Source organism: Sebastes umbrosus, chromosome 16 (genome assembly GCF_015220745.1).
Source record: "Sebastes umbrosus isolate fSebUmb1 chromosome 16, fSebUmb1.pri, whole genome shotgun sequence".
Classification (NCBI taxonomy): Eukaryota; Metazoa; Chordata; class Actinopteri; order Perciformes; family Sebastidae; genus Sebastes; species Sebastes umbrosus.
The window spans coordinates 29,821,390-29,848,314 of record NC_051284.1 but is presented as its reverse complement, the minus strand read 5'-3'; the positions used below and the strand labels follow the sequence as shown (position 1 = coordinate 29,848,314).

General features: G+C 41.4%; 1 long non-coding RNA gene across 1 annotated transcript in view; it reads right to left on the bottom strand.

Annotated features, from left to right (window-relative positions):
* LOC119504304 overlaps positions 1 to 24,334 on the bottom strand; it is an 82,476-nt gene extending 58,142 nt beyond the window's left edge. Inside the window, exons 1-2 of the long non-coding RNA XR_005210539.1 lie at positions 24,211 to 24,334; positions 23,431 to 23,527 (exon numbers count right to left, since the gene is read on the bottom strand). This is a non-coding gene — a long non-coding RNA (uncharacterized LOC119504304). The remainder of the gene's footprint in view (positions 1 to 23,430; positions 23,528 to 24,210) is intronic.
* Between the last annotated feature and the right edge of the window lie 2,591 nt (positions 24,335 to 26,925).

The following is a 26,925-nucleotide window of genomic DNA, read 5'->3' as shown; positions in this document are numbered from 1 at the left end:
CTACTCAATTGCTTAATGATAAAAGAAACAGGAAGAGGGCGCTGTTTTATCAGTGTGAACAGACCTACAATAAAAAAAGACTTTTCTAATCTCACTTATTGGTGGTCAAATCAATCCCTCAATCTGTCTTCTTCTATTTTTCATTAAAACCAAAGAGAAAGAATAAAATGATGAGGAAGCACATATAAAGAACGTGTTGTTCATTTTGAGATCAGTGATACCACAGGTATGAGGTGAAGGCTACTAGCCATCTGAAGCATGGTTTCATTTGTTTATGGTAATTATACCAGGGTTGCACAACTAATTTGATTTATTGTCAGCGGGCAGGTGAGTGCGCCAAGACACCGCTGAAGCAGAGAGCAGATGAGTGCGCTGAGACACGGCTGAAGCAGAAGACGGGTGAGTGCGCCAAGACACCGCTGAAGCAGAGGGCGGTGAGTGCGCTGAGACACTGCTAAAGCAAAGGGCAGGTGAGTGCGCTGAGATATCGCTGAAGCAGCATGCGGGTGAGTGCGCTGAGACACCGCTGAAGCAGCAGACGAGTAGGTGCGCCAAGACATCGCTAAAGCAGCAGACGGGTGAGTGTGCCCAGACACCGCTTAAGCAGAGGGCAGGTGAGAGCACTAAGACATCGCTAAAGCAGCAGACGGGTGAGTGTGCCCAGACACCGCTTAAGCAGAGGGCAGGTGAGAGCACTAAGACATCGCTAAAGCAGCAGACGGGTGAGTGTGCCCAGACACCGCTTAAGCAGAGGGCAGGTGAGAGCACTAAGACATCGCTAAAGCAGCAGACGGGTGAGTGTGCCCAGACACCGCTTAAGCAGAGGGCAGGTGAGAGCACTAAGACATCGCTAAAGCAGCAGACGGGTGAGTGTGCCCAGACACCGCTTAAGCAGAGGGCAGGTGAGAGCACTAAGACATCGCTAAAGCAGTGGGCGGGTGAGCAAGCTAAGATGCCGCTGAAGTAGCAGACAGGGAAGTCATTGTTGTCTCGAAAACTGCAGCTGCAGGCTACCAGCAAGCTAAGCTGTCATCTTCAAAGTGTAATTTTTTTTCCTCCGGATGTGCACAAATACGCGGGGGTGGAGAGAAAACAAAATACTGGGACAATCGCCGATCCTGCTTCTTGATTTCGAAGGTCGAAATCGACAGCTCATTTAGGTTGATTTTCGATTTAGAATCAAAATTGTGACACCCCAACTAAGTATACCTTTGTACGTTGTATAGTCCGCCAGCAGTTGGTAACATTGGCTTAACAGTATAGAAGTTGTAATATGTAACATGTAACATGTATACAGAAAGTAGAAATAGAAACTTCGGTGAGCAGTTCTTAGGATTGGTAAATAGAAGATCTCACTCGAACCTTTTATACCGTATGAAGACCTTTTCTCAGTAATCTTTACCATCAGATAATCCTGTGACCTTTTACAGATGAAAACATCTTGAAAGAGGGAAAATGTCACTGAGTTCACTTGAAGATCCGCAAATTGAATTCTTTGACGCCATTCAGCATTCAGAAAGATAACATCTTAAGAATGAATTGCTGGATTATGTGACCTCAAATGCCTTTTATACAGATAAAACTTATGTCAAGGCAAACGAAAGGTCAAAGCATTTAAAGCACTATTCTTTTCTTCTCTTCTAAGGCGTCTCTATTCCTGCAGGATCTTTACAGGAAGTTGCCAGGGAAACCTTCAGATAGGGGCGTGCCGCCGGTAGCCTCTCCTTCCCATCAAAAGACAGAGAGAGAGAGAGAAAAAGAGAGAGAGAGAGAAAAAGCCAAATCGCCCACTCATGCAGGTTCTCTTGTTGAGTCACTCGAACAGCGCATGGGCCCCCGCGGCTATGTGTAAAAGATGTTTATTCTGTGCCAAAGTATTTCACCCTTCGCTGTATCACTCTCGGTCTCAACGCCTGCTGTTTGTCCAGACAAGCACAGGTAGGCACGGCGAAGGCTGCGTGTTTAGGCAGGGAAGAGGATTTAGCTCGCTGACAGTAATGTTCAAAAGAGGAACAAAGAAGCACACCTCGCAGTATTAATCACTCGTAAGTCTCTGTCACACTGAGTCGTCCTTCTCTTTCATTGAGGATCAGCGATCAAGAGGAAAAAGTGGTTTTGTTTTAAGTACATTGGTTGCAGCGCTTTTTGTTGGCAGGTATTCAGGAGGGATATCACCAGATTAATACAGACTCCATAGAAATATCAAAATATGCTGCGTCTCCCACGCGTGGTTCGGTGGTTGACATTCTGGTCTATAGACACTGAAAATATGTGACTGGTAGAGTTCCACTTCTTTATGGCCTACTGAAAACTGTTTAATTTCTTATGCTGTGTTCACACCCAATGCAAAGCAAACTTTTTACATACAAAGCCAATGCAAAGAGGCGATTAAACGCGAGTTTACGCTGGGAGTTGAACCATTTTGCTCGTGAAGCTGTGTCACGAAAGCCTATCGGGGTTGAGATTATCCTCCTGTCGTCACTGACGTTGTTGAATCAGAAATGGAGGACAAAAATATTGTAGCCGTCTGTGAGAACCCAGAGCTCTTCAGTGTTATCATAGCCTAGCATTGATCGATCCAAACTCCATTCAAAAAATGTTTGCTTGCCTTCTTACGAACACAGTGGACAGAGCATGAATTCAGACTTTTTACAAATCGGCATCATTATGTAGTTATTTCAGCATCCTTTTGATGCAATTAAATCACAGCAAAATCTGTTTATTATGGGTTCATACCGCTGTAGCAAATCAGATTTATTTAGCCGATGTGTGGCTTGCTAGATACAGTGATACAGCTAGGTGAAAGTCACGAGCACCTACGGATGATGTTACGAACCCAGACATGTCGGTGTTTGGTTTTGAGACGTATCTGGGACTTCCAAAACATGTACAAGAGTGATTATTTCACCCATGGTTGATTAAACGTTGTTGGTATCTACCTGGAGGTAAGGGCCCCTCGTCCTCTCCGGCACATATGGCGCGAGAAACGTGTGCGTCAAATTTGCTTTTGTATGCCTCCGCCAACCAGTCGAGATGCAGTTTACATCCATATCTGTCATCACCTCATCATTTCATCCTATTATTTGTGTAAAATTGTCATAATTAGCAAATGAAAATCTGTTTTGTGAGGTCACAGTGACCTTGACAATCGATCACCAAAATCCAACCAATTCATGCAAGGCGTTCCTGAGATATCATGTTCACGAGAATGGGAAGGTCATGAGGTTACAGTGACCTTTGACCACCGAAATCGAATTAGTCCATCCTTGAGTCCAAGTGGACATTTGTGCCAAATTTTAAGAAATTCCCTCAAGGCGTTCTTGAGATATCACGTTCATGAGAATGGACGTACTTACGTACGTATGTACAGATGGAAGGACGGACAACCCAAAAACATAACGCTTCTGGCCACAGAGTATCAGAAACAAATCGCCACACACCAGCATCTTCTGCTGACAAACTGAAGCATGACAAAGAAAAGTGTCCATCTCTTACAACAGGATCTTTCTCTTGTTGTTCCAGAGGATCAGCGATGAATAACACCAAACTCTCAGGTTTGTGTTGGCGGCCTACCAGCCATGCTAAAGCTAATCATTAGATCAAGAAAAAGAATCCATGGTAAAATACAAAAAATACGTCTCCCACGCAGCGGATCATCTCTGCGTATTTGAGTTGTTGATGTTCCGGTCTGGGGCCGCTGGTGAAGAAAGCCTAATTGGTAGATGTAAAGAATCATATGGAGACACCAAGCTCTTGTTTTCTTGTCTAAAGATTAAAACATGACTAATAAGGTTTTGTCTCCTGAACAATCAAAAAAAGGTGATTATGCGGTTTTGGTGAATTCCTTGAGAAAGTTTGTCATGGTTTCACCAGATTCACCATGGCAATCATCAAATTACTGTTTTCTGGATATTGTAATAAAGACAAAAAGCTGGTTCCCACAGTCGATTGCCAAACTGTGCTTATGTCACTGATGTTTGATGCATCACGATGACGGTTTGTTGAGACAAGGCTGATGAGTAATTAGTAGATAAATAAATGAGGACTTGTCAGAACAATGACTGGATTACAGAGAAAGGAAACATATTTCCCACGATAAACTGTAACTGTAACAGATAATATCAAGTGCTTTTTAAAACAGTGGTTCCCAAGCTTTCTGGAATGTGACTCCTTAATGTGAATCCGTGTCTACATGCAACCCCTTGTCACGAGGGGTGACAGTTTAATTTGACTAACTGGTACAGTACATGCCTCAAAATGTAAAACTGTCCAATATTTCTTAAAGAAAATGCAAAAATTAGAGTCAGAATTTTGTCGACTGTTAATCATCTTGCAAGCTCTCAGAATAAAAGATTAAGGATTCTGACCCCTTGGTTGTAAAACAGTGTTTTTAAAAACATGAAACCCGGTCTCAAGGGAAGGCGTATAAATAGCATGACATTACAAGGACAGATATATTTGTTTCATTTGAGTCTATGTGGAGGTAGAAGGAAGTTACCGCTTTTATTGTTGTAGTTTGAGTAACTTGACATCATATGCGTTCTGTATCCTTCAACCAAGACAGACCGCTGCGAGCCGAAACAAAAAAGTTGAAAATGTTGGAGGGTCAGCGTGGATACGACCTGCACCCTCACATGTTAAATCCAGCGTGGTAAACACTACACATCCAGTAAAGGATGGAAACACTTTGGATTTCACACATTGACGGGAAAAGTAGAGCTAGACATCACGGCTAAAGCTGCATGCTAACTCTGTCACAGACAGGAAACATTGTCATATCGCGGTAACATGGCGGTCGAGCTGGCCGTCGCTCTCATCTCCGTGGTCAAATGGGCCGACGCTAGAGCTGTAGAGCACCCATACATGGCATTTATGTTAAATGCATTCAAACGGCCCCGATGGAGCTGACCATGGATGGATAAAGAGAACGGAGCTGGAGAGCTAGAGACCACCTTGGAGAAGTTAGAGGAAGTAGACACGTGGGACTACGTCAGGTTTTCAAAATAAATTGTTAACAAAGGGAACTGTATGTACAAAATACATATATGGAAATAAGATTGATTAGATTATATTCACCAGAAGTATAAAACATTACATGTCCGTTATAGATTAAAAAGAAAATACCACTAATCTGTGAGGGAAATGTCTTTATTCTTTCAATTTTGGGTTGCTGGTAAATAAATAATTCCTGACAATGACTGATATATTTGACTTCCAGACATCTCTACCTACATACATGCTGAAAATCAAACATGTTTACTGTATTAATTTAGATATTTTCCAAAGTAAAAGTTCCTAGAAATGTATGATTCAACTTGTCCCCATGGTCTAGCGTTAAAAAAGTTAACAAAAATCACAATAAATCGCAATAACGAATCACAATACTTGTAGGATTGCAATACTTAAAAATCGCAATACATACTGTATCTAATCGGCACCCAAGTGTCGTGATAGTATCAAATTGGGAGATAGATGAATTGTCCCAGACCTAGTAGAAATCAGCTCAGTTATGTTTCCTGGTTACAGATCCCAACAGAACCGACTAATCCGCTCTCTGGGAAGTGGGATGTGAGATGGGATTAGTGGTGGTGATGCAGTGTTTTGGCCAGTAGTCTTGGTTCATTGTTTGGTGTCACAACACTAAGGTAACATCATAGGTTACAATTAAGCTGATTTACACTCATGTTCATTGTTTAATTGCATGATTAGGTCATTCGACTGCAGCCTATTTCATGGAAGAACCAACCAAATTCAGATCATGCTTTTCTTTTATGCGTTTTTGTTTGTTGTTGATCCTCTGGGTTTGATGTCATGAACAGCATGCATTTTTTCTTTTCTTAAACTTCACTTAATTTAAAATTCTTGCAAGCGAGTTTCACATCTCAGCACATTGTTCTTATATAAATATCATAAGGTCATATTTATACGTTGTGTTTCTTTGCACGTGTCACTCATATAAAATGTTCCCCTGGTGTGTGATCATCTGATGAGTTGTGTCTAGTCAGTGTGAGTGAGTCAAGTCAGTCAGACGTTCCTGAATAATATCACCACAGCCAAGCGGTCATGATTACCTTGTTCTGAGACACACACACACACACACACACACACACACACACAAAGAACAGCTGCTGCACACCTCAAGCCCAGCCACTGTCTTTACAGCATGAATAATCAGGTATGGTATGTCTTAAACACACACTTACTGTCTCTTATTTGACTGGTATTCATGGGAGTGTTGAAACTAAGTGGGGGTACAATTTTAAGGTGATAGCACATTATAAATCAGTTCTGTACACTGGATGTGTTAGAGACAGAAGTAGACAAAAGCCAACCCGTTCTCACTCCCAACTCATCAAATACCAACGCACCGAGGCACCCTTTAGCATCTGTATGAAATGTCCAATGTAAGTGAGTGGTGAAGCAAGAGAGAGAGAGAGAGAGGCGGCGGCGACGACGGGAGCGAGTAACGTTATTCACTTCGGCCCAAGAAGGAAAAGTTAACAGTGTTTGGTTTGTCTGTTCTGGGCTACTGTAGAAACATGGCGGTGCAACATGATGGACTCCGTGAAGAGGACCCACTCCCCATGTAGATATAAACGGCTCATTCTAAGCTAACGCAAACACAACAAATCTTATTTTCAGATGGATTATACACTGAAGAAAACATACTTATTAATATTATATTCCATTTCTGCCAATAGATCCCCCTAATTCTTGCACAGACTACTTTAAAGATGCAATATCAGATAAGCTCTGTGTTATTTTCCCCCAGAAAATTAGCATCTCATTGCACTTCCACCTATAATGTACGAATAGTCCATCCTCTGAGCCACATATTACACAAGGGTCTGGATTATTTTCACTTGATCGGAGTAAGAAAGTGGGGGTGACGTACTATATGTGCATGGTCCATTTATATTGCGACAATTTTAACCAATTAATAGTCTGATATTGGACATCATGGCACATCGAATCGAGCTTTACTGAGAATTCCTTCACTTTGCTCACAATCAATTGATTCAAATAAGATATCTGGCCAACGCATGCAAGATTCTTCAAGACAGGACAGGGGTGGATTATGAAGTGATTTTTGTGTTCCTGATACATAAATCCTTACTTGAAGTTGAATCGAAGGAATAGAATAACCCTCATCACTGAACAGATCTGGTATTTTAGTAATCCCTCTCTCTACCAAGTTTTAAATCCAGGGTCTCTTCTGCCTGTGATAAATGTACAGTTTCCCCAAACTGGTGCAAAACCTGATAGAGATGGAACAAAATTTGCTGGAATCAGCTGTCGAAGCTCACCACTGTAAGAACACAGAGGGGAAATGTAAGTGGAGCCGAAAAATCAGCTCAGAAAACTGTGAGGTCAAAGTTCGCCCACATTAAATGACGTGAAAAGGAAAAGACAGATGATGACACTTGATGCTAACACTCGGCCTCCAGCTGTTAACGGCACTCGGCATCAGACGAGGTATGCAGCCATCACGGCTTGTAATGTTTTCACTCCTCACCACATGGATCTGGTAGCTATTTCCTGTTTGACGGGATTCACACATGCAACAATAAAAGACTATGAGTTTAAGTCTGCGTGTCGCTGAGATCAGAGCCGTCTGAACAGGGCGGACGCAAATCCAAGCCAAAATCTAAAAGTATTAAGACGTCAGTCTTGGTGAATCTTTCCTCAAGTGCCACCATCAGAATAAACATTTCATCATGTACACTAGAAATGTATAAATGTAACGGACAGATAGACCTTGCAGAAAGCACATTCTTGCTCCCCAGAGGATAAACACTTTTCGCTCCACCCTCAGGACAAACAACCCAGTCACCAGAAAAAAAGTTGGCGTTGTACGTTTCTGCAAACTACGGGATACGTTGAATGTCAACGTTTCCGAATCAAAAATATGTTTCATATCAGCCTCATATCCCTGTCGGAGAAACGCACAATGACACCTGGATAACGCTGTGAAATGATTGGTTAGGTTTAGGCATAGACAGTATATAATGAGTTGACATAATCACCGTGACGTCATCTATTGATTTGTGGACTGCTGTTTTGAAGCTTCGAGTTTGGCATTTTGGCCTTCGCCATCTGGGTTTTGTCCATTGCCATCTTAGTTTTGGCCGTCTCCATCTTGGTTTTTGGTAGTCACCATCTTGGTTTTTGGCCGTCACCATCTTGGTTTTTGGCCGTCACCATCTTGGTTTTTGGTAGTCACCATCTTGGTTTTTGGCCGTCACCATCTTGGTTTTTGGCCGTCACCATCTTGGTTTTTGGTAGTCGCTATCTTGGTTTTTGGCCATTACCATTGTGGCTTTTGGGCGTCATCATCTTGGGCTTTGCCAGACGCCATCTTGGGTTTTGGCAGTCACCATCTTGGTTTTGGCCGTCGCCATTTTGTTTTTTGGGGCTGGCTATTAGAAAGAAAGTTTAAGGCACTTAAACCTAATATAACCACTGGGTTTAGGCAATAAAACTGCTTGGTTAAGGTTAAATACATTAATTACATACGTGTAGGGCGCGACTTTTTAGCGTCTTGTTAGCATCTTTCAGCTCATTGTTTTGGTTTTACGGCCCACAACTTTACTGTACAGTTCAGTCTCAGAAAAGCTTCCCTTCCTATTCCATGATAATTTGGTTATTGAAGGGAGAGTTTTCCAAAAAAGGACCTAATATTTTTCTACAAGACTACTTTCAGAGTGTTTTAAAAAACATTATTAGACTTTAAGTTTGCATGGAGGGATGCACTACAACTTCCCAAACCGCCAACATGAGAATCGCACTCGTTTTAAAGCATTAAACTCATGAGAGTTGCCCTCTGCCAACCAAATACCTGTCCTAACATATTTTGAGGATTCGGTCATCAGCATCTTTGAAGTTTTGACTGACGAATCCCTGACAAAGGGTCCGGCTTTGAAATAAAAGCCTTCTTTTTTTCCTCTTGAGTGGATCCAGCCTTCGTCTGTTGTGGAAGGTTTCTCTGGAAGGATGAGCAAACCGACCTGCCAGTGATCACCACCGATACAGCATGTGTGTGTGTGTGTGTGTGTGAATCAGAAGCAGGTGTGTGTTCGCCTGCCTAGTAAAAATAGTGCAGAGCTGGTGTCCAGCTGTATCTGGAAGGTGACAGTCTGGAAACCTGAGCTGCAGCTGAACAATGTGCTGGTATCAGATGGTGCTCACCAGCTTTTCTTGGTTGCCAGAGATGTCACTGAAAGTAGGGTAGGCAGCATTATTAAGGCGCTAATCACCCAGAATATTGATGACAATCCTTTGGACCAAAAAATGGGGGCACCTGTTTATATTGGCCATGAAACCCAAGCTGGAATTCACAACACAGTTTACTGTTAAGTACAGTGGTTTTCAAGCACTGTTGCTTTTAGAGAAAAGTCAGCAATGTCAACAACACCTCCTCAATAGTGACATGATAACGTGTTGAAAGGTTTCTGGGTAAATACGATGCATCATACCTGCATTTAAAGCATATTTAAAGTATATTTTACTCACAATAAAGCCCCCTAAACAATGTACAAAGTGCAGGGTGATATTTTAGGGTCTAAATATTTAAAGGTCTAAAGATGAGGGCTGTTATGTAAGCAAAAATGCGCCACTGCAGGAGGTGTTCCAGTATTTAAAAAAAAAAAATGCAGTGGGCGTTAACCACAAAGTACATTTAAAAAATGTGAGGGGCGGCATTGGTGGGGGCATGTTGTTTCAAGCACCGGTGAGATGATGAAATACAATTAGAGAAGGCAGTTTGAGTAACAGATCCCCGAGTCTGCAGGCTTATCAGATGCCAAAACACTGTACGGTGGGTTTATACAGCCCAGTCGCCAGGAACATTTTTTGGCATTAGATGTCTCTGCAAACCATGCATACGTTGAATATGGATGCTTTTTGTTGTTGTTTTTTTGCCCTCGGTCAGAGCAAGTGGTGTGGTATATTGAGCGGGCGTTTTTTGAAAGTTACGTGCTATGAAAGTTACGTGGTATAATGAGTATAACAAGCGAGTAAGTCCACTAAGGTCGGGCAGGAGTGTTGGTGGACGGGTCAAACAAACACAGGACTTTTACCCAGGAGACCTCTTTTCATGTTCCGTGTGAAACAGAAAGTACATTTTCACTTTACCCTTGTTACGTAACGTTACATGAGAACATCCGCTAAAGGTGGTTATTTATTTACGCTAGTTACGTTGTCGCGCTATGTTGTTACGTTATTATTTTAACACAAACTATGGTCTTTTTTCTAACCTTAACCAAGTAGTTTTGTTGCCTAAACCTAACCAATCGTTTGACAATGTGGCATTGTGCGTTTCTCCAAGCGTGATATGAGGCTGATATGAAACATACTTATGAAATGTATTTTTTATTCAAAAATGTTGACATTCAATGCATCCGTACGTACATTGCAAACATTTTTTTCTGGCTGGTGGGTTGGGTTTATAATGCATATCAATATTACTGCCTACTTGTGACATATACACACATATAAGCACAACTACGGTGTATCTTAATAATCATTAAACTCCAGATTGATAGTCAATTATTTACTTTTGCACAAAATAAGTGCGTACTGAAATGGTTGGGTAACATTCACTAGTGAGTTGACTGTGATGTTGTGTTCCCACTAAGAGCAACACAGCAACAGGATACAAGTCATTTTCAATGGAAGCCGCTGACATGAAGCTACTAAATGACGCCCATCACTTATCGCTGTGTGACAGGCGTGACGCACTACAAATCAAAGTTGAGCTGGCCTAAACTTGTTCAGCACTCCAATGAAGCGTCAACCAATCACATGTTTTTGTTTCACCGTTACGGTCCCCTTCTCTCTCACCACAATTCCTGTTCTACTCCGTCTAATAAATGGAAGAAAAACATATTTTTGCCGTTAGCTAGTTCCCAGTGCTATTAAGCAACATAACTAGGTCATCGAACGTTTGCGCAACACTTCAACGGCGACTTTGCGACAATGTAGCTGGCCACTCTTGGCCGTTTTGTAGCGTTGACGCTCATAGTGTGAACATTAGCATATTGTTGCATTGGTTACCTGCAGTTTAGTATACCTTTAGACCAAACACAATGCCAACCAATCAGAAATTAGTATTTTCCATGATCACGGCACATGTTTTCAGTCATTGTGGCATAACGTTGAGTATTTTTTTGGCTAAACAAATAAAATTTACTTTTGTTTCAACTAATACATTTGACTTCAAGTGAAATCTAATAAAACATTTGGCTTTGGAAGCAATCAGTAAAAAGAAAAAAAAGGTTTAATGTTGAGGCCAAATTTCCCATCTGCATACCTCTGCAGTGAGTGTTTCCTCCTCGTGTTACGAGCTCTACATGTCGATCATGGTGTTAAAATAAGAGTTGTGTTTCACGGAGGTGAGAAAAGTGTCGAGCAGCTTGGAGACACCAGAGCGATCACCGGGATCTGAGGACTGTCTGTCTCTCCGTCTGTCAGTTATTCAGATCCCCTGGCACTCTGCTGGACTTCCACAAGAAGCATTTGGGACTCTCTCTCTCTCTCTCTCTCTCTCTCTCTCTCTCTCTCTCTCTCTCTCTCTCTTTCCCTCTTTCCCTCTTTCCCTCTCTCTCTCTCTCCCTCTCTCCCTCTCTCCCTCTCTCCCTCCCTCCCTCTGTCAGACTTTGGTTGAAAAGCAAAGTTGAAGCTTTGAAGCCTGGGCCAACGCACCGACCTGCCTGCACTGGCCAGGCTGAAGTGTAGGATGGCTGCAGGGGGGCTGGAGATCACACAGGAAGTACAGAAATATGTCCTGATTTACATACAGCGATGTCTTTTTTCTCTCTTTTCGCCCCCGTGTTCTGTAACACAGCCTTTATCTCCTCTGCACAGTAAAAACCGGGACGTTCAGGTTCCACATGTTTCCATGTTGAAGCAGTAAGGTACGATGATTTATGTCACATGGATCCATTTACTGGAGGCATTAAAATTCCAAAGTAGTTAGAAGACGCATCCTAGTTATTTATGTGTTGAAGAGAACCGTGTTGAAACACCTGTCCACCTGTCTCCATACAAAAAACTCATCTTTCATACTGTTAAATGTTGATGGATGCAAATAATTTGATTTGTTTTGCATTTACATTGTATTTTGTGCGTTTAGTTAAAGCCGGGACACAGAGTAATTTATAAACAATGCAATAGTAGAGTAGTCAGAAATTAATTAAAAGTAATGGATAATCAGGAGGGTAGAAATAATGGACCAAACATCCCTTTAAATAAAGAAAATCCTGGAAAATAAGACGTTATATTGAAAGATGATTGATATTTTATATTATTATTATTATTATTATTATTAAATACGAAAAATTCAAGTCAAAGTAAACGCAAATTTATTTTAATGCCACTAATTTCTTTGACGCAATAACATTAACGCAACTTGCAATTTTTAATTATCGTCCTAAAAATCCGACGGGCAGTTGTCGGGCCGGGCCACCACGCGATCGTTCGAAGGTTATAGCGGGCTCAGTTTTAAAGCTAGAGTAAAGATACTGGCATCATATGAAAAAAGAAAACGTAAGGAATACATCGGTACCAACCATGTCATGCTAGCTTGTCACAATGAATACTAAATAACGCTCCAAACTTTCGCTATAGTTTAATATTAGAAAATGGACATGGATTATCACGATTAAATATTTGAATTGATTGACAGCCCTAGTAATTATTACATTTGTGTGTTTTATTTTATCACTGGATGTTTGATAAACTTAAAATTTTAAGTCATGATTCACCAAAATACTTCAGATAATACAAATCTGAATTGTCAAGTTTTTTTTTTTATAAGCCCAAGACGTATAATAGTCGCAGGCGAGTATTTAGTATTTTTGTGTCATTTTCACTGGTGTGTAAAGTCGTTATCTCAAGTGTTGGAAATAGCTATAATATCTATGACTAGATTTACAGAAAATACCTTTTTTTAAACACACTATTACAATATGTGTTGGTTAAATGCATTAATAAGAAGGTTTAACATTCCCGTCTTCAAGAGAAAGGTTTCATCTCCCCCCTCCTGTCTGAGCTGAGGGTGGGCGGTCGGTGTGTGTCACAGAGCTGATGTCTATCTTGAGATGTGACCTGGAAACTCAGAGGTGAAGTGGCCCATTAACCTCCGTCTGGACGTCTGTACGCCTCTTCACAGGAGCCACTTAGCGTTGCTGCTGTCGTCTCAGCTCAGCTCCCTCTGAAGAGCAGTGAACCTCTCTTTTCAGGAGAAGTCATCCATCCATCCAGGACCGGCAGCAGTGCAGAGGACAACAGGCCCCGCTAAGAGGTGTTCAGTTCAAAGGCTTCTTCTACGTCGAGGTCAGCAGAAACGGGTCCGCGACCACCTTCCCCAAAAACCCGCTCAGGTCTTCGGTTTCACTTGCAGGGCGGAAAAACACAGGTCTGTTGTGTTGTCGGACATCAAAGCCGAGGAACTGAGAGGAGATTTATATGCTGGTCGTGTTCCCTGTCAGGTTGATCCGTGTTTATACATCACTTTTTCTCTACTTTGACAGCTGCTGTGGTCAGAGTTATAGATTATATAATAGCTTGGCAAACCTACTGTAGAAGTGCGGATGCCATGTTAGTTAATCCCTGAGTAAAATAGTCAAACCCCACCTTAATGGTAACCATTCAGTGTTGGTACCAACACACCAATGAATCATCAGGAGTCCTGATGAAACAAACGCCTGTATGCAATGCCTGTATGTTTCCTCCGGTGAGGATTATTATGGCAAACTCAACCTCAGCAATGTTGCTGAGTAAATAACAGAACATTCAAGGGTTTCCCAAACTGATCACCGATGACACCACATTCATACCTGAGTGTTTGTGAATCATCGAGTACGATTCACCAAAGATTTCATCACAATTAATGATATGAAGGAACGTATTCACTGCTCTACACAATCTCAAAAGATTGTAAAAATGTGGGTTTTGGTTTCAGGTTTGCCACAAACACACATGAGATTGTGAAGTCGGAAGAACGGAAGTGCCTTAAACCTGTATTCTTTCTAACAGCCAGCAGGGGGCGACTCCTCTGGTTGCTAAAAGAAGTCTGTTTGTATAGAAGTCTTTGAGAAAATGAGCCTACTTCTCACTTGATTTATTACCTCAGTAAATATTGTAAACATGAGTTTATGGTCTCAATCGCTAGTTTCAAGTCTTCTTCAATACAGCATGATGTTCATTTAGTAAATGATGGTCCCATTTAGAGTCAGATAGACCATAAAGCAGGGGATGCTTTAGGGCGGGGCTACCTGGGGATTGAAAGGTCTCTACCACGGTGTTGTCCGGTCTGGGAGTTGTCCGTGTTTTTGTCTTCCAACTTTAACCCTTTCACAGTGTGTTTTCACTTCATGAAGATTAATTTTAATATTTTGGTTGCCTAAAAATGTCTTATTCAGCGTTTGGATGTACATAGCTCCACCCTCTCGTGTCACTTCTGGTTGCAAAAAATCAAGATGACGACGGCAAAAAAGCAAGATAGCGATGGCCAAAAACCAAAATGTGACGGCCAAAAAACAAAATAGCGATGGCCAAAAACCAAGATGGCTAAAATGTCAAACTCAAGGTTTCAAAACCGTAGCCCACAAACCAATGGGTGACGTCACGGTGACTACGTCCACTTCTTATATACATGATTGAAGTCTATGATTGAAACCTAAAATTTTTATTTTTGGTCGGCTAAAAATGTCTTATTCAGCGATCAGTTGTACTTAGCTCCACCCTCTTGTTTCGCTTCTGGTTGCAAAAAAACAAGATGGCGACGGCCAAAATGCCGAACTCGAACCTTCAAAAATGTCAGTCCACAAACCAATGGGTGATGTGACGGTGGCTATGTCCACTTCTTATATACAGTCTATGCATGGATCCAGCTGGCTTACTTACAGTGGACATTTTCACAAGCTCTTGATGAACTTCTCGAGTACTTCCTGACCCTGTACTGCGCTGTACATTTCGTAGTACTATACTGTACTGCATGTACTTGTGTAGTACAGTTTGTGCCTTGGCAGACATCTGTCTGTGTGTTTACAGCGTGTCACAGATGGACACCAGAGGGATACAGATGGCGTCTCACATGTTCATCGTCAGAGACCTCATGTTTATCATAAACTTGAAATGTTTGTGTACGTGTACAGAAAAGTCACATGAATACGTGTTTGAATATGGATTTGGCCTTCGTTCATTATGACAATCGGAGGCTCAACGGGATCAGGGAACGAACCTAAACAGAAATAAACACGTGCTGGTGATCAGAGAAGAGCACGATCTGTTGTGTAACTCTGTCCTGCTGGTGGATGAACACAATATCTATATCTGCAATCCTCAAGTGTTGCCCTCATGTTGGGTGAAAGCCCTCTTTCTGTCTCTGCAGAATTAGGAGTTTGGAAAAATATCAGCTTTTGGATTGAAAGCCATAAATTTGTGAAGTTTAGAAATAGAGAGTTCAAAGAGCTTCATCAGCCCAAGGGTCATAAAACTTCCTCAAGCCAAAGACAAACAATTAAACCTTCAATTCAAGCAGAAGCACGCGAAAAATCATCAAAATTGCAGATGCAGTGTTCTCATCTGACAGCAGCAGCTATAAAAAGGTAACTTTCTCTATTGCAAACTCTTTCGTTTCTCTCTCTGCACCCTGAAACAGGCAGATCTCAACATGCCTGACTTAAAATGCCAATTCAGCTCCTCCAAAATCCTAAGGGTAGTGGAGGAGGTTTCTAATGATTAGCCTGATTTATCAGTCCATCAGCCTTTGATTATATCGTACTATGGAGCTGCAGCTAACGCCCGTGGTGTAGCCTTGATAGACAGGCAGCATTAAGTGGTTTGAGTGAATTGTGCCAAGGGGGGGCAGAGGTATACAGTCCGAGATGATGCTCTCCTTCACGGATGATGGGGTTTAACAAGAGAAAGAAGGAAGGCAGATTTAATGTTACAGAGGTGTTGCCTGACACAAACCAGGGAGGGAGATGGAAGGTTTGGAGTCTGATGAAAGCGCGAGCGAGGCAAGACGAGAGCGTGGAGAGGAGGGAGAGAGAGCGTCAGACACATCACATGAAACCGATGCTGTGTGAGTAAAAAATGTGCCAGACGAGACAAAGGCAGGAATACACAGATAAGTGTAATGTTTCACTTCGCGGAATTTTGGATGTGATGAACGTCAGAGAAGAAGAAAAACCTTTGATGAGGAGTCAGGCTGCATTAAAGACGATTAGTGTCTTTAAGAGCGTCTCCTGAAACTCATCTCATACACCGACCATCAGGTTATTAACAGATCAGCATGTACACATAGTTAAAAAGTATAATCTCCATGAGGATCTCACTGACAATGGGTTGATTTTGGCCTATGATTAAATGTTGGACATAGGGCTGGGTCAGGGGTCAGCGACCTTTACTATCAAAAGAGACATTTTAGGCAAAAAAAATAAAATCTGTCTGGAGCCGCAAAACATTTGATCATTGTGATGAAGGTAGCACAGTTTATAGTCTAAGTATCTAGTATATAAGTCTAATGCAGTGAGGGCCCAAGTGCAAATGTACGACGGAGTATTAGGGCCACATTGAGGGAAAAACATCTGAGATTTCCAGAATAAAGTCCTAATATTACGAGAATAAAGTCGTAACTTTACGAGAAAAAAAGTCAGAATATTACGAGAATAAAGTCATAACTTTACGAGAAGAAAAGAAAATAACACGTAAAATTACTACTTCATAAAATTACTAATACTCCGTCGTACCGTCGTACCATAGACCTACAACAATGATAAATAAAACTGAAAATGTAAACAAAGAACAGTTATTCATTTCCATTTTTAAAAAGCCACTGGAGAGGAGCTAAAGAGCCGCATGTGGCTCCGTAGCCGCAGGTTGCTGACCCATGGCGTGGGTGATATGGTTGAAATAATTAGTACAACATTAATAAGTATATTTTCCAAAACAATGCTTAAATGTATGCAAAACCACCTATAACATGTTTAAACTCAGAGAAAGGTGAGACAACGGGACTCTGAGTACTAACATGTAAAAGGTCCCACACAAGGCCTCCAGGCTGCCGCGGTAGACTACCAGACGTCTTCCCTTCAAGATGAGTCCCCCGCCGTGGTCGCGGAACGTTACAGCAATTTAGACCCATGACAAAGTCCTGCATCACTTTTAAGTTTTAAGGCATATTCTGTTTTTAGCAAAGGAATATTAAATATTTTCAATCCATCTTTTCTGTGGTTGGTGCAGTTTCCTATACAGCAACTTGCTTGGCTCCACTAGACACGCTGCGCTTTCTGCCCCCGAGCTGCGAGCGCATCTCTGTGATGATAGAAACCCGTCTACTGCACGATTATAAACCATCTTTAAAAGGCTTCATTGCTGTTCATCAGCTACAGTCATGATGAACTCTGGATGTTGATCAAAAGATTGTCCATATTATTAGTTTCCTTTTCAGTAATGTTCTGATGACTTGAGCCCTGCTCCCTTTGTTGGTTTTGTAAATGAGTTTAAATGGGGATTTGGCACATTTACAATCTGAGTGTCTTAAGTATGTGTGAAGGATTGTGGGATGGCACACCTCGGCCTCAGGCTGCGTGATTTAGACAGTTCATCAAGCTGAATGACAGGCGCACACAATATGTGCTGACTCATGTTGAAAGGTTGCAGTTTTAAGTATCAGAAGAAGACAGACGCTGGCTGGCTGGTGACGACAAAGTCAAAGAAACAGAAAGTGGTGGAGCCACAGTACCAGTTCAGAGGGAGGGGGGGGTTGGATGCAGGGTTCAGGTTTCTGAAAGGGCGCCGCGCTGCACTCGCGGTTGACGTGCTCACTCATAATGAGAGCTGATTTGGGACTTAATCACGCATTAAGCCTTATTGTTGCACCTCCGGCCAACTGATGACACAGTGGTCCGTCCATCACGCTGTCTCAACCTAAACGCCCCGGGGCTCGACCTCACAGCGTGCAAATGGCATGACGTAAGGTCCGGCTCGCCCCGTGTCATGTCTGTCTGTCTGTGTGTGTGTGTGTGTGTGTGCGTGTGTGTGTGTGTGTGTGTGTGTGTGTGTGTGTGTGTGTGTGTGTGTGTGTGTGTGTGTGTGTGTGTGTGTGTGTGTGTGTGTGTGTGTGTGTGTGTGTGCGTGCGTGCGTGCGTGCGTGTGTGTTGGACAGGCTAACAGAGAGGCGAGTGAAAGGTCAGAAAGTCAGTGAGTAGATCTGGTTCACACCGCTTAAAGTCAGATATACACAATATATCAGATATGATTATTTTCATTATTGTACTTATGCTGTAAGTAGTAGTACTTTTGTGTATCTTCTTTCATTGATATCATTTCAATGTATTTTTTTATATTTTAAAAATAAAAGGGAATACATACACATATTTGATCAAATTGATTTAAAAAACTGTATTTCATTTTAATGTTTTAAATAGTTCTATCCAAATAGAAATAAAAATATTAACATCTGTGTGTACGTCTACATTATTCAATGAAATTTGTATATTTTTCCATACTACACAAACATTTTGACTATTATCATTATCAGTTATGAAATATATGCATCTATTTTCTATCAATAAATATAATGATAGTATACTGTACATACATATATATATTGTGGATATTAAATTATAAGGATAATGTATACATAGATATATATTTTTTATTTTTTTTTTTAAATAAAAGTTACAAATAGAAGGATAAATGAAGGATATAATTTATAAAAAAATATAAAAATGTACTGTAAAATAGTGAATATATTTATTTCACTTCAATTTGCGTCATATGAGTAGATTATGAATAATTATATATACTTAAAATATAGAATTTAATAATGTTTGCATGTTTTTATACTCTCGCTATATATATATAATCTATGTCTCTATAGAATGTGCTATTTTAAATATATACAAGTAGTACTTTAACTATTTTGTATATTTTCTAAATAAATAAAATTATCATTATTGTATATTTTAATTATTGTCATTATTAGTAGTAGTATGTATATTTCTTTTAATTAAAAATATTTTTTATATTTTATATTCCATATATAGTGATATAAATATATACAATTTATGAAATCTTGTAAAAATATTTAACTTGTGCTTCAAATAGTTTTGTTTGAATGACAGTATTTATTTAAAATACAGGCTTTCAATATTGGCGTCTGTAAGTATGAGGGCAGACGCCACACTGAGTTTTATGACCATCAACCGTAGCTGAACTTTTCCTTTCACCTTCAGGCGCTCTTTGTGTATAGCATTATAAAAACCTACCGACCCACATCATTTGACAAGTTAACAGTGTGCGGCACGCACAACTAAGTAAGCATATCAAGATAATGCGTTTTACAGCAACACAATAGGATCCACTTTCCCCTCCCTGTGAACGCGTCTCCACAGCTTTCATTATGTGTGAGCAGTAAAACGCAGACATGAAACAGATCCAGTCCATTGGTTGAGATGAATAGGTGGATGATGTTGGGAGTTATGGCGTTCCTCTCTGAGTTGAGGCTTGTCTATAAAATGTGTAGCCTTGGGTGGTGTTCATGTAAGCCAGGCGTGCCGCACAAAACTCTTTACGATTTCAAAAGGCAATGAAATGACTCAAACTATTCCACTGTATTCTATTCTGACTGAACACCCTGCGTCTTTTCATTCAGCCCTTTTCTCCTTTTTCTTACTGCGTACTCTGACAAATGTTTCGAGCTTCCTGTTTCAATGTTTGGATAAAATACAGTAGATGTTTATCAAGGTAAAATCATACTCCTGTTGGAAAACTTCCTTTTAATCTGACAAATAGAGGTGTACTGGGATACTTATTTTCCATTTAGTATTTCCATTTTGTGGTACTTAATACCTCGACTTCACTACATCTTAGAAGAAATATTTTACTTTTTACTCCACTTGTTTGACAGCTATAGTTTCAGATTAAGATTTTATAAGAAAAACGTAAGATTAGTTTATAATTTATCATGCATTGCGTTAGATTAAATCACCCAGACTGTATATAAAGTTAAGCAATAAACAGCTTATTCAGAGCTTTCAACTGTATCACACAGTCTTAATCAGCGGATGGAGTTTGCTCTGTTGCCATGGAGACGGATCTGTTGACATGCAAGCTCAGTGGCTGCTATGATTTCATGCAGAGCACTTTTTATACGGTGGCCCTGAGAGCTCAACAACGCCCTGCAAATTAAGAAAACACATGCAAATAGACAGCATTTAGAAAAAGTGTTGTAAATACAGAAACGCGCTGCAAGTAGCTCAAAACACAGGGGGAACTGTTTCCAGGGGACAATAAAAAGTGATGCACACGGCTGGGACACACTTAGGACAATGTTTATTGGGTTTATGTTTAAATTGTGATCACATGATTCAGATATTATTGCAGATATCTGTTGTTAACCTAGCGTTGCTTATTATTATGATATCTGAATAATGTGATCGTAATGATTGGATAGCCGACTAAACTATTTTTATCTCCGGGCGTAGCCGTTGAAAAAGTAATAATAATAATATGGGAACGCTTACGTGCTGCGACGCCGTCGCTCTCGCTTTTGAACGCACCTTCCGTGCATATATTGACAACAATGAATATGAGAGTGCAAGAAATGCGACATGTGAACGGTCCCTGACACCACTGTCATACTGTGAAGCAGACAGTACAGCATATTTATACAGTACAATATGTATAGTGAAGTATGGATATACTGTACAGTACAGTACAGTATGTATAGCGCAGTAAATATAGTACAGTACAGTATTTATATACAGTATACTATGTATAGTGCAGTATGGATATACTGTACAGTACAGTATATATTTAGTACAGTATATATATATAGTATGTATGGACAGTATGTAAAGGGTACAGTATATATACAGTACATACAGTGTAATATGTATAGTGCAGTATGTACACTATATACAGTACAGAATGTATAGCATGTATAAAGTACAGTATGTGTATAAAGTACAGCATGTATAGTATGTATACAGTACAGTATGTATAGTATGTATACAGTACAGTACGTATAGTATGCATGCAGTACAGTACGTATATAGAGTAGAATATGAATGAAATGGTCAGTAAAAGGATGCAGCGTGGGCTCATAGTATGTGTTGGTCTATTCTGTGCTCAGTGAATCCAGCAGATACCCACAGGACACATTAACATCAGCTATTCTGATGAGGAGCCCAACCCACTTCTTACCCTCCTAAATCACTGATTCACTCTCTCTGCACACACACACACACACACACACACACACACACACACACACACACAGACACACACGCAGTGGAAGTGCTCATTGTTTTGAGTCCTCCTCCACACTTTGAAGTGAAGGGGTCAAGCGGAGGCTCCCTCCTCGTCCCCGGGGAGAGGCCAACAGCACAAGATTCAGTGTCAGGAACATCTGGGAGAGCGCCGCTAAGCAGGGCTCACTTGGCAGGCGGTTGGTATTGGCACCGACAACCTTCCTACCGGGGGCCTTTCATCTCCGTTTGAACATGTGGACTCGGCCCTAACCCTGGGAGGAGTCGGAGGGCTCACCGCCAGCTGAGAGGCTGAGGCGTGGTCGCTCCGAGGAGGAATCCGGCTCTCCTGCTGTCCTCAGGAGCTCCACCGAGCATTCCTGCCTCCCTCCCCGTCTCCCTATGTGCAAGTTTCCCCCTCACCTCCTCCTCCTGTCTCTATCTGCTCCAAACACATCACGTTGGTACATTAGGGTTCAACTCATATGAGGTTCTACTTCAAAGTTTTACTCCTGTCAGTGTCGCAAATCTTCTGCCAACTTCAGAAACCTGAACAGATTCAATTCTTTCAGCAGCTCCAGCAGGGTGACTCACAATGATTGACATGGAGCCCAGCAGGTATCGGGAATACATTGGTTCATAATTTGAGTGAATAAAGAAGTAATTTGTGCTCTTGAAATCCTGTACAGTTATGCACAGATTAACAGAGCAGAACAGAATCAAACTAATTTCTCAGACCAAAAATCAAAGCTGTACTGTGATTGTCCGTTTGGCTCTGCTGCATTACGCACACACAGATGGAACTACTGCAGCGACGACTACACAAGGAAGGGTTGAAACGTGTCAGAAGCAGTAAAACTGTCTGAGAAAAAGAGAGTCGAGGGAGAATGAATGTGATGACTGTCAAGTTGAGGGAATGCATTCAATCATTTGTGGGTTACACTTGGCTTGCCGCGGTAGTCAGTGTTACCAGAATTACAGTGTTCATACATGATTACATTACCTACCCACCGCCCCCCACCGTCGTTTACATTTTCTTTTGCCAATTTTTTTTAAATTTACTTGAAACTTGCAGCAGTTGTTAATGGAAACATAACGAGAGCAGCAGCCTGTGTGTTTATTATTAGGAGATGTAGACACTGAGCTGGATACAGGGACTCACAGAGACTCACAGAGACTCACAGAGACTCACAGGGACTCACAGAGACTCACAGGGACTCACAGAGACCCACAGGGACTCACAGGGACTCACAGGGACTCACAGGGACTCACAGGAACCCACAGGGACTCACAGGGACTCACAGAGACTCACAGGGACTCACAGGGACTCACAGAGACTCACAGAGACTCACAGGGACTCACAGGGACCCACAGGTACCTGGTCCAGCAGCAGTGGTTTTGTGGCAGTAGTTCATCATCACTGGAGTGTGTGAGACTAAAGCACGCCGCTGGTGATCCGGTGAAAACAGGTGTGTGTGTGTGTGTGTGTGTGTGTGTGGATGGAGAACGGAGAAGCAGGAGGAGGCTGGGGGAAAGTCATTGAGCCTCTCCGCTTCATTATATCTGGGTCATTGTGTTTAGAAGCTGAGCGGCGCCAGAGCAGCAGGTCGGGGAATACCTCGGATACCCCGACGAGGCCGGCACTGCTCGGATACCCAGAATATTGACATTAAAGGTTTGTTGCTGCTGTGCTTGGATCAGGACTGCCCAAAGTTGGCCCTTCATAAGGTTAGATTTGGCCCGCTAGCGGAAAAAAATTAAGAATGAATTAAAAATAAGAATAATATAAATCACTGTTTATACGGTTTTGTTTTCCCTGAGGTAAAAATGCTCTTTAAATATGTATGATCCCTAATTATTCATTATTTTCATAATCTGAACACGGGGAGCAGAGTGACACTTTGCGCAGGAAGTCAGTTTGGTGCAAGTGAGGTAAGAAAAAAATGGATAGGCAAAGACAGCGGCACACGGACAAAAGCCATTTCAATTAAGGAAACTCGGGATACTAGAACCATTTTGCATCTTAATAATAAAATAAAATGCATTAGGTGTTTGCTTTTGGCCCGTAGTCCACCATTAAGTTTCAGTTTTAGCCCTCCAAGGGAAAAGGTTTGGGCACCCCTAACTCAGATCCATCCATCCATAACAGAGTCGTTGCTCTTCTTACCTGAAACCAGGCGGCTCCACTGCTCCTGAATGCCTGGTGACGGCGGCATGGCAGCCATCCATCTTCTCAGCAGATTATCTGCCAGAGTGAGTCGTCTCTGTGGATGCAGAAGATGGGAGTTACCTTCAGTTAAACATCAAGCTAAACATTCATCGTGTCACCGTGGAGACCGCTTTGTGTTGGTCGCTCAAATGATCCAAGAGGACGAGCATCAAATGGACCGCGAAACTGTGATGTCCTGTCATGAAGCTTTAGTGTTGTCCGAGCACGCTGTTGGATTCAGGATGGTTGGCCATCCAGGAGACAGGAAACTTAATGGGACAGATCCTAACGTTAAACATTTCTCTGTCCTGCTACGCTGTGTTGTAAACTGTAACATCTAGACATGAAGATGTATTATTATTTAATGCACCTTTGGTATGAAATTGGTGGATTTACCTAATTTATGTAGAGAAACATTACGAGAGAAATTACCAGAAAATTCAGACAAAGTAATGAATTATAGATGAGAAAGATTGCAGCAGTCAGTCCTCAATACATTCACCAGTTTAGTGAAGCTTTGTTATCAATTAGTCAATGTTAATGGATTTAATCAAGCCGACAGCATTATATTTGGACATTTTGCAGAACAGGAGGTTAGCTAAAAGTAATACTGCCCCTCAGATTTAGAACTCCACTCATCCTCTGGAGATATGAGGTGGAAAAACTAAACCAAAGTTACCAAATGTGGCAGCCATTTAACAACAACAATGTGATCATAAAACTCCACCAGAAACTCACCAAAGTCCACCAGCAGCTTCCTCCACAGCTCAGGTATTCACTGGACCGCTCTGCTACGTTCCTCACACATTTATATTTGCTAAAATATCACTAAATAAGCCACTTCCTGAATCTTCTAATGCCTGCTGCTCATTGACTAACCTGATGCCGTGTGGCCTGAGGACAGCCAATGAATGACTGTCTGCATTCAAATGTATTGTTGACAGTTTTCCATGGCTGAAGTTGTGAGAACTCTTTTAGAAGACAACACAAATAGACATTCCCTTGTTCCTTTTTAAAAGACATCCCAATGTCATGTTTAAATGGTAATAGACTTGCATTTATATATTGCTTATCTAGTCTTCCGACCACTCAAAGCGCTTTACACTACATGTTAGTATTCACACATTCATACACTGATGGCAGAGGCTACTAAGGTGCCAACTTTGCCCATCAGGATCTAATCTAAATACTCATTCACACACCGATTAGATGGCTATGCCTTCGGGAGCAATTTGGGGTTAAGTGTCTTGCTCAAGGAAACGTCGACATGTGACCCGGAGCAGCTGGGGATCGAACCACCGACCTTCCGATTGGTGGACAACCTGCTCTACCCTCTGAGCCACAGCCACCCGAAAGTTTAGGAATCAAAGCTAGAGCTGCAACAATTAATCAATTAGTTGTCAACTATTGAATTAATCGCCAACTATTTTGATAATTGATTAATTAGTTTGAGTAATTTTTTAATGAAAAAAAGTAAAAAAATTCTCTGATTGCAGCTTCTTAAATGTGAACATTTTCTGTTTTCTTTCCTCCTGTATGACAGTAAACTGAATATCTTTGAGTTGTGGACAAAACAAGACGTTTGAGGACGTCATCTTGGGCTTTGGGAAACAATGATCCACATTTTTCACCATTTTTTACCCATTTGACCCGTCCACCACCCCGAGTAACGCAACGGGTGGGTTTACATTGGAGTTAGTTGAAAGCCCGGTTCATCACATGCTGTTGCTAAAGCGTACCTCCGTGCGTCGGTTTCCGACGCTGAGGGGCACTTACCAAATGGCGGTGACGAGTAGGGAGTTACAACACGTTGCCCCTTCTGCTTTCTATTTTGCAAAGGCACCATCGCTGTATCCCGAGCTTAGCGCCGCTCAAGACAACTATGATTGGTTTGAAGAAATACAAACAAGCCAAAGTGCTTATTTTCCTCTACCAGAATGATAATGTGTGGAGCCGGAGCTTTCTTTGTGGAGATAGGTGTGGCTATGCGAGACTATAGATGGCCTAACATGGACAAGAAGACCTTAAAGTGCTTTGATAAATGGGCATCTGAACATCTACAATCCTGTGTCAACTGGGTTAACTTTATCTGCTGATGAAGATCATTTGATATCATTGTAAGCTCCAGAGCAGCTACTAAATGAACCTTTAGGTGAGGTTATTTTGTCAACTGCTATTTTAAATGAGCCAAAGCTCCACACACCGTGAAGCCCAACATGGAAAAAGTAACCTGTGTGGACGGCCAGCCTTCACTATAACCAGCTCCTGTAGGAATCTGGTGTCAGCTTACATGCTGCATTGTAGGATGACACGCGGTGCTAACGCCACCACTGGCCCGTCCTCCCTCTACTACACCATCATCATCTACTCCTTCTCCTTCATTGTACTTCTCTCCAAGTAGGTCAGCGACCGTGCGCTGTGCGTGCGTGTGTGTGACCCGAGCGCCGCGCCATCCAGGATTCCAGACACGTTTCCCATTCTTCCCAAAACAACTGCCGGGTTAATGAACACACAGCACGGCACATAACGTCCCACCAAGCATTATGGATATCCAGCACAGCTGCTAGAAGGCTTTCAAGCAGAGCGGGTTTAATGTTAATCATTTCCCACAGTGTCATTAAAGGGGCAGATGGAGGCGCGCCAAGGACTCACCTCATTGGTCCGGCGCTAAATGAGGCGGGAGGCAGAGAGGTGGCTGATTGGCTACCTGGAATCCGTCCAGGGTGTGAAGACTTCATTTTCAAACGGATGAATTTCCATCGTAGAAAAACAAACAAACAGAATGCATACATTGTTTTAAAATCATATTGAAAAACAACATAGGACTTTTTACAAAAGATGGGGATCTCATTTTGAAACTGACTTTTCTTTAATACAGTATTGTAGAATTTTATTGCTTTTCCAAAACCTCAAATACATGAGCTAAGACATTAACGTTGTTTGTTTGCTCTTAATGTAAACCTGAGATGCCAGCCTCAGCAGTTAGTCCACACATTGTTCCAAAATACTTGATGTACAATAAAGCAATCTAATCTTTGTCGTGTTTGTACTTTACAATGTATTTCTTATGCAAAATCTGATCAGTGTAATGTTAGAAAGTAGAGCTGCAACGATTAATTGATTTGTTGTCAACTATTCAACTAATCAGCAACTATTTTGAGAATTGATTAATCAGTTTGAGTCATCTTTTAAGAAAATTAAAAGTTAAGATTCTTCTGATTCCAGCTTCTTAAATGTGAATATTGTCTGGTTTCTTTACTCCTCTATGACAGTAAATAATAATATCTTTGAGATGTGGACAAAACAAGAGATTAGAAGACTTCATCTTGGGCTTTGGGAAACACTGACGATTTAAAGACCAAACAACTAATCGATTAATCAAGGAAATAATTGACAGATATAAAACTACTTGGTTGTGTGTAGTAAAAACATCATGGTTTGGCTTAAAATAAG